Source organism: Notothenia coriiceps, unplaced genomic scaffold, assembly GCF_000735185.1.
Source record: "Notothenia coriiceps isolate Sejong01 unplaced genomic scaffold, NC01 NC01_scaffold00002390, whole genome shotgun sequence".
In the NCBI taxonomy this organism is placed as follows: Eukaryota; Metazoa; Chordata; class Actinopteri; order Perciformes; family Nototheniidae; genus Notothenia; species Notothenia coriiceps.
In genome coordinates, this window is record NW_011335091.1 from 1 (window position 1) to 12,799 (window position 12,799).

The 12,799-nt window shown below is 44.2% G+C and overlaps 1 protein-coding gene across 1 annotated transcript in view; it reads left to right on the plus strand.

Moving 5' to 3' along the window:
* Positions 1 to 515: 515 nt before the first annotated feature.
* Positions 516 to 12,799, plus strand: part of LOC104967305 (forkhead box protein N3-like) — a gene marked incomplete at its 3' end in the record, with an annotated part of 31,025 nt that continues 18,741 nt past the window's right edge. Inside the window, exon 1 of the mRNA XM_010796720.1 lies at positions 516 to 878. The remainder of the gene's footprint in view (positions 879 to 12,799) is intronic.

Here is a 12,799-nt window from a genome sequence, read left to right on the forward strand (position 1 = left end):
GTGTGTGTGTGTGTGTGTGTGTGTGTGTGTGTGTGTGTGTGTGTGTGTGTGTGTGTGTGTGTGTGTGTGTGTGTGTGTGTGTGTGTGTGTGTGTGTGTGTACTACTCCAAAACAGACTTTGTTGAAGACAAGTCTCTTCTTCAAATATTTTGTAGGCTATTATTTCTAAATATGAAATGAACAGCCCCTTTTTTTCTCTTCAATTCAATTCTAAATTGTACAGCCATGTTAACAGTATTGTGTAATGTATTTATTATAATTATAATATATGTAAAGCTTGTTGGTATGATAAGGTTATAGGAACAAAATCAAAGATGAAAAATAAGTCCAAAAATGTGTGCATCGTGTTGTCAAAACCATAGACGATCTTTGTTTATACCTTCCATACACAATGGCATTCTTTCAGTGAACCTGACCGGAGCTAGGACCCGGGGCGGGCTCCGGGGGAAGTCGTCTCTCTGCTGCTGGCGGGGCAAGGCAGAGCACAGAAACACACACGTCCCCGCACACAAGCATACACAAACACGCACTCACACACACTCTGCGAGCTCTTCTCCGACAGAGGGGAGAGAGGGGATAAACAGAGGGAGAGACTATAGGAACGCAGCGGCTCGTGTGTGTGTGCGCGTGTGTGTTTGTGTGTGAAGGTACGCTCGCTCGGTGGTAGAAACGACTGGCGGGGCGGATATGGAGGGGCTCGGGAGAAACGCTGGGAACTGACCGAGAACCGAGACGAAACATAGGGAAAGAGAGAAAAGAGGACGGACGGACGGAAAGAAGGAAGGAAGGAAGGACGGAAGGAGAGGAGGAGAGAAGTCTGACAGAGGAGAGGAAGACAGTGAAGAAGGGGCTCGTCTGGAACACAGAAAGATCCTAAGGTGACTTTATGGGTCTTTCTTGGCTGTATCGTATGCAGGGTCTGGAGAAGGTGTGTGTGCGGGGTGTTGACACGTGCTCCTTGGCTCTGCACTTAAAGGGGAGAGAAGAGGTGTGTGTCTGTGTGAGGGGTGGGCAAAAATGTGTGTGAGTAAGTGTCTGTTTAGCCTAAAAATACATTTGTGAGAGTTTTTCGGGTTGTTTTTCCACCAGCTATAAAGGGGACCAAAGTGTGTAAGCGAGCCGAGCTGACCGCTGTGAACTGGAGTGAAGGGATCTAAAGGAGTGGATACTTTTTAAGGAACACACTGATCCCATTCCAGCACACACTCACACACTTCTTAGGCAGGCTACTTGAAGTTAAATCCCATTTTTCCTCCACTGTGTGTGTGTGAGCAGAGTTTTCTGACACAATTTCTGGTTGGAGGTTGCTTCAGCAGCACAGAGTGGATTTTCTGTGTTCCTGGTTGACACTGAATGAAGCTTGATACGTAGTAGCAGCTCCTTGTGTGTGTGATATATGTGTGTAAGGGTGCGCGTGCATGTGTGCCATATACGGCAAACAGGTTGAGGGGAGGCAGATCTGATCAGACGCACAGCAACAGAGGAGAGAGCGTGGCACAGGCTGAGCAGCAGCACATTGGATTACACACACACACACACACACACACACACACACACACACACACTCACTATGTGGCCAGCATAACAGCTGGGAGAAATGTGTGTGTCAGTGCCTGAGAGCCTTTCACTTAATGCATGCGGCGGCCTTTGCACGTGCAGGACTGTTTGCTTCTATATTATATTTTGCTCCCGTGTGTGTGTGTGTGTCTCAAAAATGTGTGTGTAGCCATCTGAGGCTGTGTAAATATGTATGTGCAGGGAAACAAATGTTCTGTCGTCTCTTCAGACAGACGGCGTGTGTGTCTACCTCTGCCCTTCCTCCTGGTCTGGAGATGAAGAAGGGTTAAGTAAAGGGGGGAGGCTGTAGGGAGGACGAGCGATCAGATGACGGAGAATAAGGCAGATGAGGAGATCAATCCAGTAGCGAGGGATGAAACCGAGACGGAAGAGAGGAAGATGGAGGTTTTTAGGACAGGAAGGAGGAGGAGAGATGGGAGGGAAGTGGAGGAGACGGGGGCTCTCTCCAGGAGCGCTCAGAGTGCTGCTCATTCATAATTCACCTCCATGCCAAACGTTCATTCACATGTTGACCCCCCATGGCTGCGCTCAATGGAGTTCTCGCCCCTCCACCTCTCCCTGTCTCTCAATGGACACCCCTGTGGTTTGGCGTTCAGTTAGCCCGCTTCTTTTTCACTTTGGAGACAGTTGTGATTCTCCGAGGACCCCGCTCTGTTTTTGTCCGGCCCCATAGACGCCACTTCTTATTCCAGCTTTGAGGCTCTGATGTGAGATTGAATTGTGTAAATTGAATATTGAATTCAGACTCCACCCTGGACACAGATAATTGGTATGGATGGGTTAGTGCGCTCGGAACAACTGTTGTTAGTCGGATTCCCTGAACACAACCCAAACAGTCCATAATGGATGATTCATGTGTGAATGCATTGAACAGTCTGTGTTTTGAATAAAAGCACAGATGTCAGCGCATGATTTATTCAGCGTAAATACTCTAAAGCGCCTCTTTTTTAAATAGTTCTGATTGTATTAGCCGTGCCTGGAGCTACACGATGACCCACTGCTGTGCTTTGGTCAGCTGTGGCCCCAGGAGCCATATGGCAGAACATGCACAGTCATAGGGCTGCTCAATTAATCGTATTTTAATCGCGATTATGGCTTGCAACGATTACGAAAACAACGTAATCGAAATAAAACGATTATTTTTTTATTATTAATTTATTTTTATTTTTTATTATTGGTTTTTATTATTTCTTTTTTTTTTTTTTTGGGGGGTTTTCAGTTGAATTATACTTAACGTTCAGGGTAATCAACTGTTAAAAACATACTGTTCACATTTTTTTCTCTCCAATAAATGGATATTTTCAAAGTCAATTAATAATCGCAATTACAGTTATTGACCCGAATAATCGAGATTATGATTTTTACCATAATCGAGCAGCCCTACAAAGTCAGGAAAAAAAAGTGTACCGCCAGACTTCATGTAGTTCTAAGAAGTAAACACTACAGAAGTGCACCTTATCAGCAAAAGAGATGCAAATATCTTCGTTTCCTTTTATAGACGAGCACCTACGATTTGGCCTTTGTGGATTGTTTACTCACTGAAAAGAGGACAAAGGGTTTTGTATCTTGGCATGTCACTGCTAAAAGCTTCATCGTGTTGTTAATTTGTATATATGGTCAAATAGTTCAATAAGTTGTTTACCAAAGCTGCAGCGATGTCAAGATGCATCCACTGATTCATATTCTGTTAGTACCTCATGGTGCTGCCGATAATGTTGCCATGGGTTTATTTCCCATGGTCACTAAATAATATAGATAATTCATTTGAAAGTCTTGTCTAACTTTTCATTTTTCCCTCCATCACATTTCTAATTGGTATTAAAGTTAGTGCTGATGGTAGCTGTGACAAATATAGCAACTTGTTTGGACTTATTTAGACTATCTACTTTTATTTTTTTAAGGAGTGGACAAAACTGCACAGGGGATGACAGTTTACATCTAACCATATCCAATACTGGGGATTTGGTAACTGGTCAATGCTACCAATTGCTACAAGGAACAACAATAACATAACCTCTTCCTGTTTAGCTTGAGCAATGGTTGGCGCACTTTGCATTATGGTACCTTCGTACCATAAATCAAGCCTTAATTTCCCCGAGATATCGTACATTATGTCCGACAGAATTGCGAAGATAGATCATGTCTTAAAGAAAAATGCTAATGGCGTCATTACTCTACAGCGCTGAACATTTACTTCATAATGATAAGTTAAATAAAGACTACAAAGCTCTGATAGGTGGACCGAACAACAACAGACCTTTTTGAATTTATGAACCAATCGGGAGGTCTGGAACCAGTCTACCAATAATAGTGATTCAGCAATAAACATGCTATCTGGTTAGCTCGTTAGCGGTAGTTTGCGCATGGTTGCCCATGTGACCCTTACTTTGTAGTTCATGCTTTGTAAGTCAGGGGTTTAGGAGAACAACTGCTGCAATTGAACAAGTGCCGTTGCGGTTCTATGCATCTTTACCCACTAAGACTCCAGGAGGCTTTTTTTTATTTGTGACATTTCTTTTAACAGCTAATGCATCTTAACCAAATTGTCCCGAATCAAATTGATTTAACTATGGCTCTAAAATGCCCAATATTTAACCCCTTCGTGAGCTGCATTAAGGGACCATCAACGCCCTAACATACCCATTTTTTAATTGCTCACTTTTTTAAATTAAGTGTGACCTGTGTTGACTTTCTAAACATTTACAGTAAGCTGAACTGACATTTGAAGAATAGGCAACACAAATAGACTAATACCTCATTCACACCAACGCAACTCCGGTTCAAGTTCCCTGCTAGAGCTTTTCAGGTTCAGAACCGGTTCTTCGGTTTAGCTCCGGCTCTTTTCACACTGCCCAGAGTCCGACTGGTGCTGCGTCATCGTTTGCGTCATGACGTAACTGTTTGCGTGCCTGCTTAATAAAGCCAAACGCGCGTAAACCCCTCACAGCTGACACCGACAACAACAACAAATGGGCCGATATTGTGCTACAGCGTCCTCTATACCTCTTCGGAAGAACAGATTCCCAGTAGGTAGCTGGTCTCTTCAGTGGACCACTGCTGCTTGTTAAGTTTCTCCATCGTTGTGTACAAACTGGATAAAACGTGCGCTTTTTGTTGTTGTTCAGAAGTTGATCCCGCCCCTGCCCCTACCCCCGCCTCGACGTAAGCGTTACGTATGCGGTGCTTTTGCTCTAGCCGGACAATTTTTTGGTGCTTGAAACGAACCAGTGTGAAAAGGAAAACCTGTTGCTTTTCAAGCTCCAGCTCCGAACTGGCCCTGAAACACCGTTGGTGTGAATGAGGTATATGATGTCTTTAGGGTTAGGGTTACTTACCAGCTGTAACAGACAGTGACTTTTGGACCCAGATCATGCTGTTTTACACATTTTGTGCCACTTTCTGTTTGGTTTCCCAAAATTAGAAAAGTGGATTACTGAGTTTGCAGTAGTTGATTATTTATTTTCCATCTTTTCTTAGATGACCTTCGCCTTTCATGTGCTGGTTCATATGTTAAAAGAACCGAAGAATTAAAAGCGAGGTTTTAAATAGCAGTGACAACACAGCCAGCCTGAGTGGCCAAAATGGCTTAGAAGAATAATGCTCTCATGAATCCCCCAGGTTATAATTGTCTTCAATAGGCCTCCTGCTGATTCAGAATGGATTCATTGTCCACAGTGATGGGCACCTCGGCTCAATTAGCCTCTCTGTACTGATTCATGCTGAGCTATTGCTGCGCGCATTCTCACACGTTCACACAAATACACATACAGAGTAGCAATATGGAAAGACGTCAGCGGGTGTAAAAATAGACTTAATAAACGGAGGGGAAAAGGGTTTTATATTTACAAGCAGTGATGTCATGTTTGGTTTAGGTCCATAGCTGACGAATGGGAGGGCAGCTGTGTCGAGTATTAGTATTTTTTTTTACTTTGGCGTGGCTATCTGTACATTTCAAAGGAGTTCAAGGAGTTGCTGTTTCTGCGTGTCTCCGTCTTCGTGTGTTGTCTTCAGCGGTGGAGACATGCACACGGTGACGCTGCTCTGGTTGCCGAGCAACACAGGAACGTGGGTGGAAGGATTTCCTGTCCTTAGGAAGCTTTGTTTATAAGTAGAGGGGTGGAGAGAGGCTGTATGTATATGTATGTGTGTGTGTGTGGATTTCAGTGCAGTGTGCTTGAGTGCTTGTGTGTTTTTAATGCACTCCTCGCCTCAAGTAAAAGTGTGAGCGGAAAGTCACTTAACACACACACTGTGTATACACTGTACACACACGGAGAAAAGGCAAAAAAAGGCCCTTTCTAGTCTGTTGAGTTTGATTTGTGTTGCGTAACTCCTCTGTTTGCAGCGCTCCGTCTCCTCCTCTTCTCCCCAAACACTCTCGCCATGTCACCGCCTCCCGCTAATGATGTCATCAGCATGCCGCATTTTATGTCTCCTCTCGCACATGAGATTGCAATTATGTGTTCTTGCCCCACATGCGATCACACACACAAAACAAACCACACAAAGCATGCCCGTCCTGCAGGCGTTGGACCCCTTGATTACGTAATTGACATTGAGCGAATGGGGTGACGTCAGCTTGGCTCTCTCTGACTCTGCTGTCTTTCTGGCTAGCTACAGTGATGTCATAAAGTGTGTGTGTGTGTGTGTGTGTGTGTGTGTGTGTGTGTGTGTGTGTGTGTGTGTGTGTGTGTGTGTGTGTGTGTGTGTGTGTGTGTGTGTGTGTGTGTGTGTGTGTGTGTGTGTGTGTGTGTGTGTGTGTGTGTGTGTGTCCTCAGGTTCTGTCTGATTTATATAATGTGTTTGCTTCTCCCCCTTCTTTCTTTCCCTTAAAGTGGAAAGACTTCACAGTAGATATTTATTGTGCTGTTTGTGTTTTTTTTTAGCAACATGAGACATTTTAAAGATTCACAGACATTGTTGCAGCCTGTTGCGGCCCCCCGAGAGGGGGTTATATTTGAAACGATATCCCACCGTCACGCAAATTGGAAACTCCATCGCCCTTCTGCCCTTCGTCTGCGAATGTCTGACCTTTGTTGATTCTCAATCCCGATGCTCGCCAACAATCGCAGGCAGGCAGTGAATGAAAGGAGAACGAGATGATTCTGGGTCGTCTCCTCACATACTGTACGTGCCAGTTCTTATTTTAGCAAGAGAAAACACAGCGTCATGGAGAATGAGGAATGATTTGCTGGTTTGCCTTCTTCGGCTCTCCACAGAAAATATCTGTTTTTAGCACGCCGTTTGAGCGAAGCACTGAGGAAGAGTGCTCTATTTGCATCTTGGGTTGAATAGGCCTTCTGTTGTGTTCCCCAAGTGTTGTGGCTGAACATCCGCTACCTAATGTTGGATGGGAGCTTTTAACACACTCAAAGATGTACAAACACTCTTTGTCTCTCTGCCGGCCCTTTTTTCTTCCCATCTCTAACCTCAAACCCCAAACTGTAAGGAAATCACACCAAACAGTGACTGAGCAGTTTATGAATGGAGCAACACACAAACAAATAATATAAACACACATTACACACACTATATGCGTATTCCTTCGAATAAACTGATTAGCATTAGCTCGTCAGCTTACACCAAACCACAAACGGTCCTCGGTACATTCCACTAAGGATGATTTGATACCACTGCACAACAAACACACACATGCATAAATAATAACAAAAGACAAAAACAAACCACACATACGACGACAACGCAAATAAATCATAGTTGCTGTACAAACTACAGAAGTGCACTCAGTACAGTGCAGATCTCAGCCAGGTGTGTTTCAGCTGCACTGTCAAAGTCAAAATAATTTCATTTTAATTGTCCCCCAAGGCTCACTTTCTCTTAAGATGGCTGCAAAGATAACATAAAGGGGAGTTATTCATTTCTTGTCATGCCTAACTTTATTGGATAATAACATGGGCATGGAAACCATCTACAATATTCTGATTTGAAAGGAGATAAAACTTTTCAATGAACGTCAATTTCAGGCTCTTTACCGGCCCTTTTTAAGAGGAGCCGTCAGTGACAGTTTGAAACAGTCTATACATTTATTTAAATTTTCTGGGAAATATTGGAAAAATCAAGCATTGCAATGTTATTGATATTACCATGTTACAATGGCTAAGTGGGTAAAAGTATTGTGTTTAGCAAATAACACAACAGCTAGATGTAATGTAATGAGGCCTTTAATACCCGGAAAAGACAGCTATGTAATATTATCAATAAAGAATGGTGCAGGAATAAGTCCTAAAACCCAGACACATTTGGTTCCCTCGTAATGAAGTCAACAGTGTTTTAAACCTGTTTTTGTTTGAATGGCTGAAATAAGATCTGTGGTTAACACAAGGATTTTCACGCTGTGTCATACGACAGCAATGCGACAGTGATGTAGAGTGTTTATAGACCAACGTTAGCTTTTACATCTGGCAAATGCATTAATGCAAAAAAAAGTCTAAAAGTGGTGTTAACATGTGGAAAAACTTGTAAGTATCATAAATGTGGGATGGAATATTCTTAAACCTTTGGAAAAATCCCATTGCTTTTTGTCGAGCGACTCCGTGTGATGCTAACCGGGTTGGCTAACAAAAATGCACTGTGCCACTCTATAATATAAATATATTTCCCAGCAGCCCTATAGACAGACAAATACACTCACACATGCAACCACAGTCGAGCACATCACCCCCCCCCCCCCCCCTCCCCCCCCCCTTGACTTCAACAAGTAGGAGTTGGACATAGATCAACTACAGTAATTCTATACAAATGCACACACACAAACACATGCACAAGCCCCTGCACCCCGCCCCACCCCCCAGGAGTCCTAGGGCCTTAGTCAGCGTCTGTGTGTCCATGCGTGGGCCTGTTCCCTGGCAATGCGAGGGGAAAAAATACCTTCCCATATGATGTAAACACCAAAGTCCTGGTGTGTCTGTGCGTGCGTGAGTGTGCTCGTAAGCTTGTGTGTGCAAGTGTGTTGTGTGTGTGTGTGTGTGAGTGGCATTCTCCGAGATAGGATTCGCTCTCTGTGACAGTTTACCAAATGATTCCACAACACTGTGCAGTTTCTTTTTAAAGATAAGTTTCTCTGCCATCGCTGCTTTGTTCCACTGCACACAGTGGAAAGAGACGGCAAAGATGGAGGAGGCACAGGGGCTGACATGTGACATCAATAAGTAAAGGAGGTAGTAGGGTAAAAACGGAGGGCCACTGTTTTTAACTCGATTTGTAAAAATGTATTTTATTGATTTTATGATGGTTTTTAGTGCGCACAGCACTTTGTTGCGAGTAATGCCGAAACAGGGAACTTCATTATTTTTACTCTTTTATAGGAAACTGTGTGTGTGTGTGTGTGTGTGTGTGTGTGTGTGTGTGTGTGTGTGTGTGTGTGTGTGTGTGTGTGTGTGTGTGTGTGTGTGTGTGTGTGTGTGTGTGTGTGGGGGGGGTGGGGGTGTGTGTGTACACTGTGTATTCTCACAGGCAACAGTAGAAGTAAACCAATAGACCAGGGAAACTACGCTTGTATATAAAAGTAACTTATTACAGCTATGATTTTAGCATATTGAAAGTGAACTAACTAAACACTTCTACTAATAACAGATCTGTTGCCATTGGATCTCGGCAAATCTATGTTTTTGCCAACCTGGGTGTCAGAACTGAGTCAACCACTGGTGCGACCAAATCTTTTTTTGGCATTAACACATTCTAATTCCCCTCATATCGGAGAAACACTTCCAGAGCCTGGTTGTCATTAGGGCTTTGCAGCACTAGCAAGCTGAGGTGGACAAAACTCAGTAAAGTTTGATAAAGAAAGGTAGGATCGGATTTGGACCAGCTTTGATTTGCCCATTAAAATGTGCCTGGATCAGACTTGATACCAATCCTCAAGATCGACTTGAAACATCCCCAGTTTTCCAGTGCTACTTGTTGCGGCTAATTGTCCTCAGAAAAAAACTCAAAATCAAACTGCTACCAAGTAGCAAATCTTAGGCAGGGATATAAACCAGGGCGGTTTATTGTCTTAAGTTTCGACAACACAATACAATACAATACAAAGAACAATGGCTTTTTGTACGTCTCCCTTTTCCCCTGGCTTGCCCCGTTATAAAAACAAATGCCTTTCCTCCACCTGTCTACCATTAAATACCATTTCACCTTCTGTCTGAAACTGCCTTCAACATTAAAGCAACAAAACAATTAAAAAAAAAACCTTAAATAATGATCAAGTTATTAAATAAAAGTCAGAGAATAAATGTTTGTCCATTAAATAACCCACATCTCTAACAGGACTCCCCATGACTATATAAATTGGTATATTGTCCCCTCCAGCAGACAATAAACTGCTGCAAGTTCTGCATTTCTATTTCTATTTCTTACCAAACCCAAAGACTTAATTACTTTTGGCAAATGATTAAAAAGAGTGCAGTATGGTGGTGTCAGGGCGCAAATCAGTCGCATGCGAAATTTACAACTTAGCATGGATTCGGAATAAAAGCACGCCTGCTGTGTAAAACGCGCAGGGGGCTGCGTTTGTGCGTTTTTTAATGCACCACTGAGAAATCAGCTGGAATTAAAGATGAATGCATGTAAAGGGTTATCAGATCCCAGCCCAGCAGTTTGTAGCATTCACAGATATGATTTAACAACTGTGGAAAGTCATCATGGCAGCAATTCTTTTATCTTTAGTTGCAGAAATCGGAAGGTGAACCATAGAAAGCCCCGCGATACAAAGTCAACCACCAGGATGTTGTGCTTCCATGCGTCGGATTGGCCACCGCAGGGCCTTGCTGGATGACGTTACGCTGCACCAAAGGTTGAGTCTAGTTAAACTTTATAGCTCAAACCCCCTGCTGAGGTGAAAAACTGGCTTTATTTAAATAAATGTCAGTCTGAACGCAGCCTTGGATAAGTGCTCTTTTACCAAAAAACGATTGTGATTCAGCTTTCGCAGAACCCAATCTTCTTCCCAGCTCCCTGTTTGTGCTTCTGAACATCACCGTACTCTGTGGGATGGAGGTAGGGAGGACTGGAGCCTTGTTCCTGTGATAACCTATAAAGAATTCAGCACACAGATGCGCTGCGCTGACTGCAGTCCTGAGGAAACACACTTTAGTAAGTTGCATTCAACGTCACTTTCCTGTTACTGTATTAATGTTGTCTGCAGGGGTGTGCTGTACAGGGTTACAGTAGAGCAAGGGGTATGGTAAGCCTCAAGGGTCAACATAATAAACAGTTAACAGCATTACCGGTTGCAAACAAACTGAACTTGCTTAAAAGTGAGAATGTGGCCTAAAACACTGACTATATGTTGATTTTTTTTTTAGATGCAACTCACCATGCTAACCTCCTAAGTGCGGAGTGCTAACAATAGCTGAAGATGGATTGCAGTCTATAATGATGCACCAGCAGATTCAAACACATTTCTGTGCTAACGTTAAGAGCCGGGTGCGAAATAATCATGGCCTGTCACCGCATCCATCATAACCACATTCAGATTTGGTCAGGGGTTCACATGGGAGATCACCCTGGGAACTATATGTGCCCTGTGTTTGTTGCTAGGCAACTTTGTCACAATACCCCTGTGACCTTCCGACCCTGCCAAGTGTGGTGTTACTGTCCCCGTCTCGCACCCTTGTGCGTGTGTGTTATCTGAGACGATGGCGCGACTTGCCGCATAGCAACTGAGAACAGCTGTGATTTGTGTGTGTGTGTGTGTGTGTGTGTGTGTGTGTGTGTGTGTGTGTGTGTGTGTGTGTGTGTGTGTGTGTGTGTGGGCTGTGCAGTTTTGTTTGTGTGGTGGCTGTGCAGTTTTGTTTGTGTGCGTTTAGGTCTGCGTGAAGCCGCCTTCACTGTTCATCTATGCACACACCCACAACAACATAATATGGCACGCTGTCAGTTCCACAGCGTGATAGCAGCATTGACTCAATCAGCCAAAATGCAACCCCTCCTCCCGCTACACACACACACACACACACACACAAGCCTGTTGTCAAATCGCAGCAAAAAATAGAGAGCAGAGGGAGCGACTGAAGCAGTCATTTCCCTGAAGATCCATTCATGTAAAATACTGTTATTCAAACCTCCCTCCCCCTTATTCAATAGTCTTATTCATCTCTCTCTTGACTGCAAAAACCAAACACGCCTTGTCTTCTGCCTCCCCGCAAGAGCCTTTGTGTGTGTGTGTGTGTGTGTGTGTGTGTGTGTGTGTGTGTGTGTGTGTGTGTGTGTGTGTGTGTGTGTGTGTGTGTGTGTGTGTGTGTGTGTGTGTGTGTTTTCTCCGCTCCTCTCCATTAGAGGAATGTCCTTGGCCTCTCCGACCTGCATGCTCCCACTGAGCCCTCCGTCAAACACCTGGGGCGGGCTCTCCTGCGCAGCCCCAGCCAATCAGCAGCTTGAGCAGTTAATGACATCAGTTAGCGGAGGATCTTTTAGGACCGGCCCCTCGAGGTGATTCGTTGGAGGGAGAGTGCTCTTATTGTTATGATGATTAAGTGTTATATGAAGGGCTATCAGAGGAGAGCCCCTTAATGAAAGTGGAGCACAGAGAGCAGAGGCGGTGGCGGCGGCAGAGCTGTGGAGAGCTACACGGGGAGGCAGTCAGAAATGGAGTAGATTGGAGCAGGAGAGAAGGGAAAAATAAGGAGAGTATAAGGTGGGAGAAGACAGCGATGGTGAGAGCAAGCAAGAGCGCGGGGCTGAATATTCAGCAGCTGTGTCCAGACTTGCTGACTCTGGGTGTTCATGCTCTGAATATGCCATGAGAGGTAGACAGCGTGTGCATGAAACCGCTGTAAAAGAGCAATAAAGGGGGAGAAGAGGAGACAGGGAGAACAAGTGCATGTGTGCGTAAATGCCTACAAATGTGTGTGTTTTCATGCGTGCATCTGGGCAGGAATGCATGTGTGTGTCACTGGAGTTTCCCTTGCTGTTTGGTAAAAGAGTGGAACGCCCTGCCTCAGAGGAAAATTCCTTCCTTCGCTTTTGTAAATCATCAGGCTGGGATCTTGGACACATTCTGTTATCCTGTTGTCTTTTTGGTTGTATCCACTTTCCCTCAGCTTTTCTTCAGTTTGATTACATTTCCCAGAATTCCTCTTGATGCCCCAGCCCAGCTCCCCCCCACCTGAGACTGGCTTTAACTTGTTGATTTTTAGCAGCTGCTGAAACACGTCTGTTATGAGAGTTGCAGCAGGATTTATTTCCCCGGGAAAAGTTAGTTGCTCCC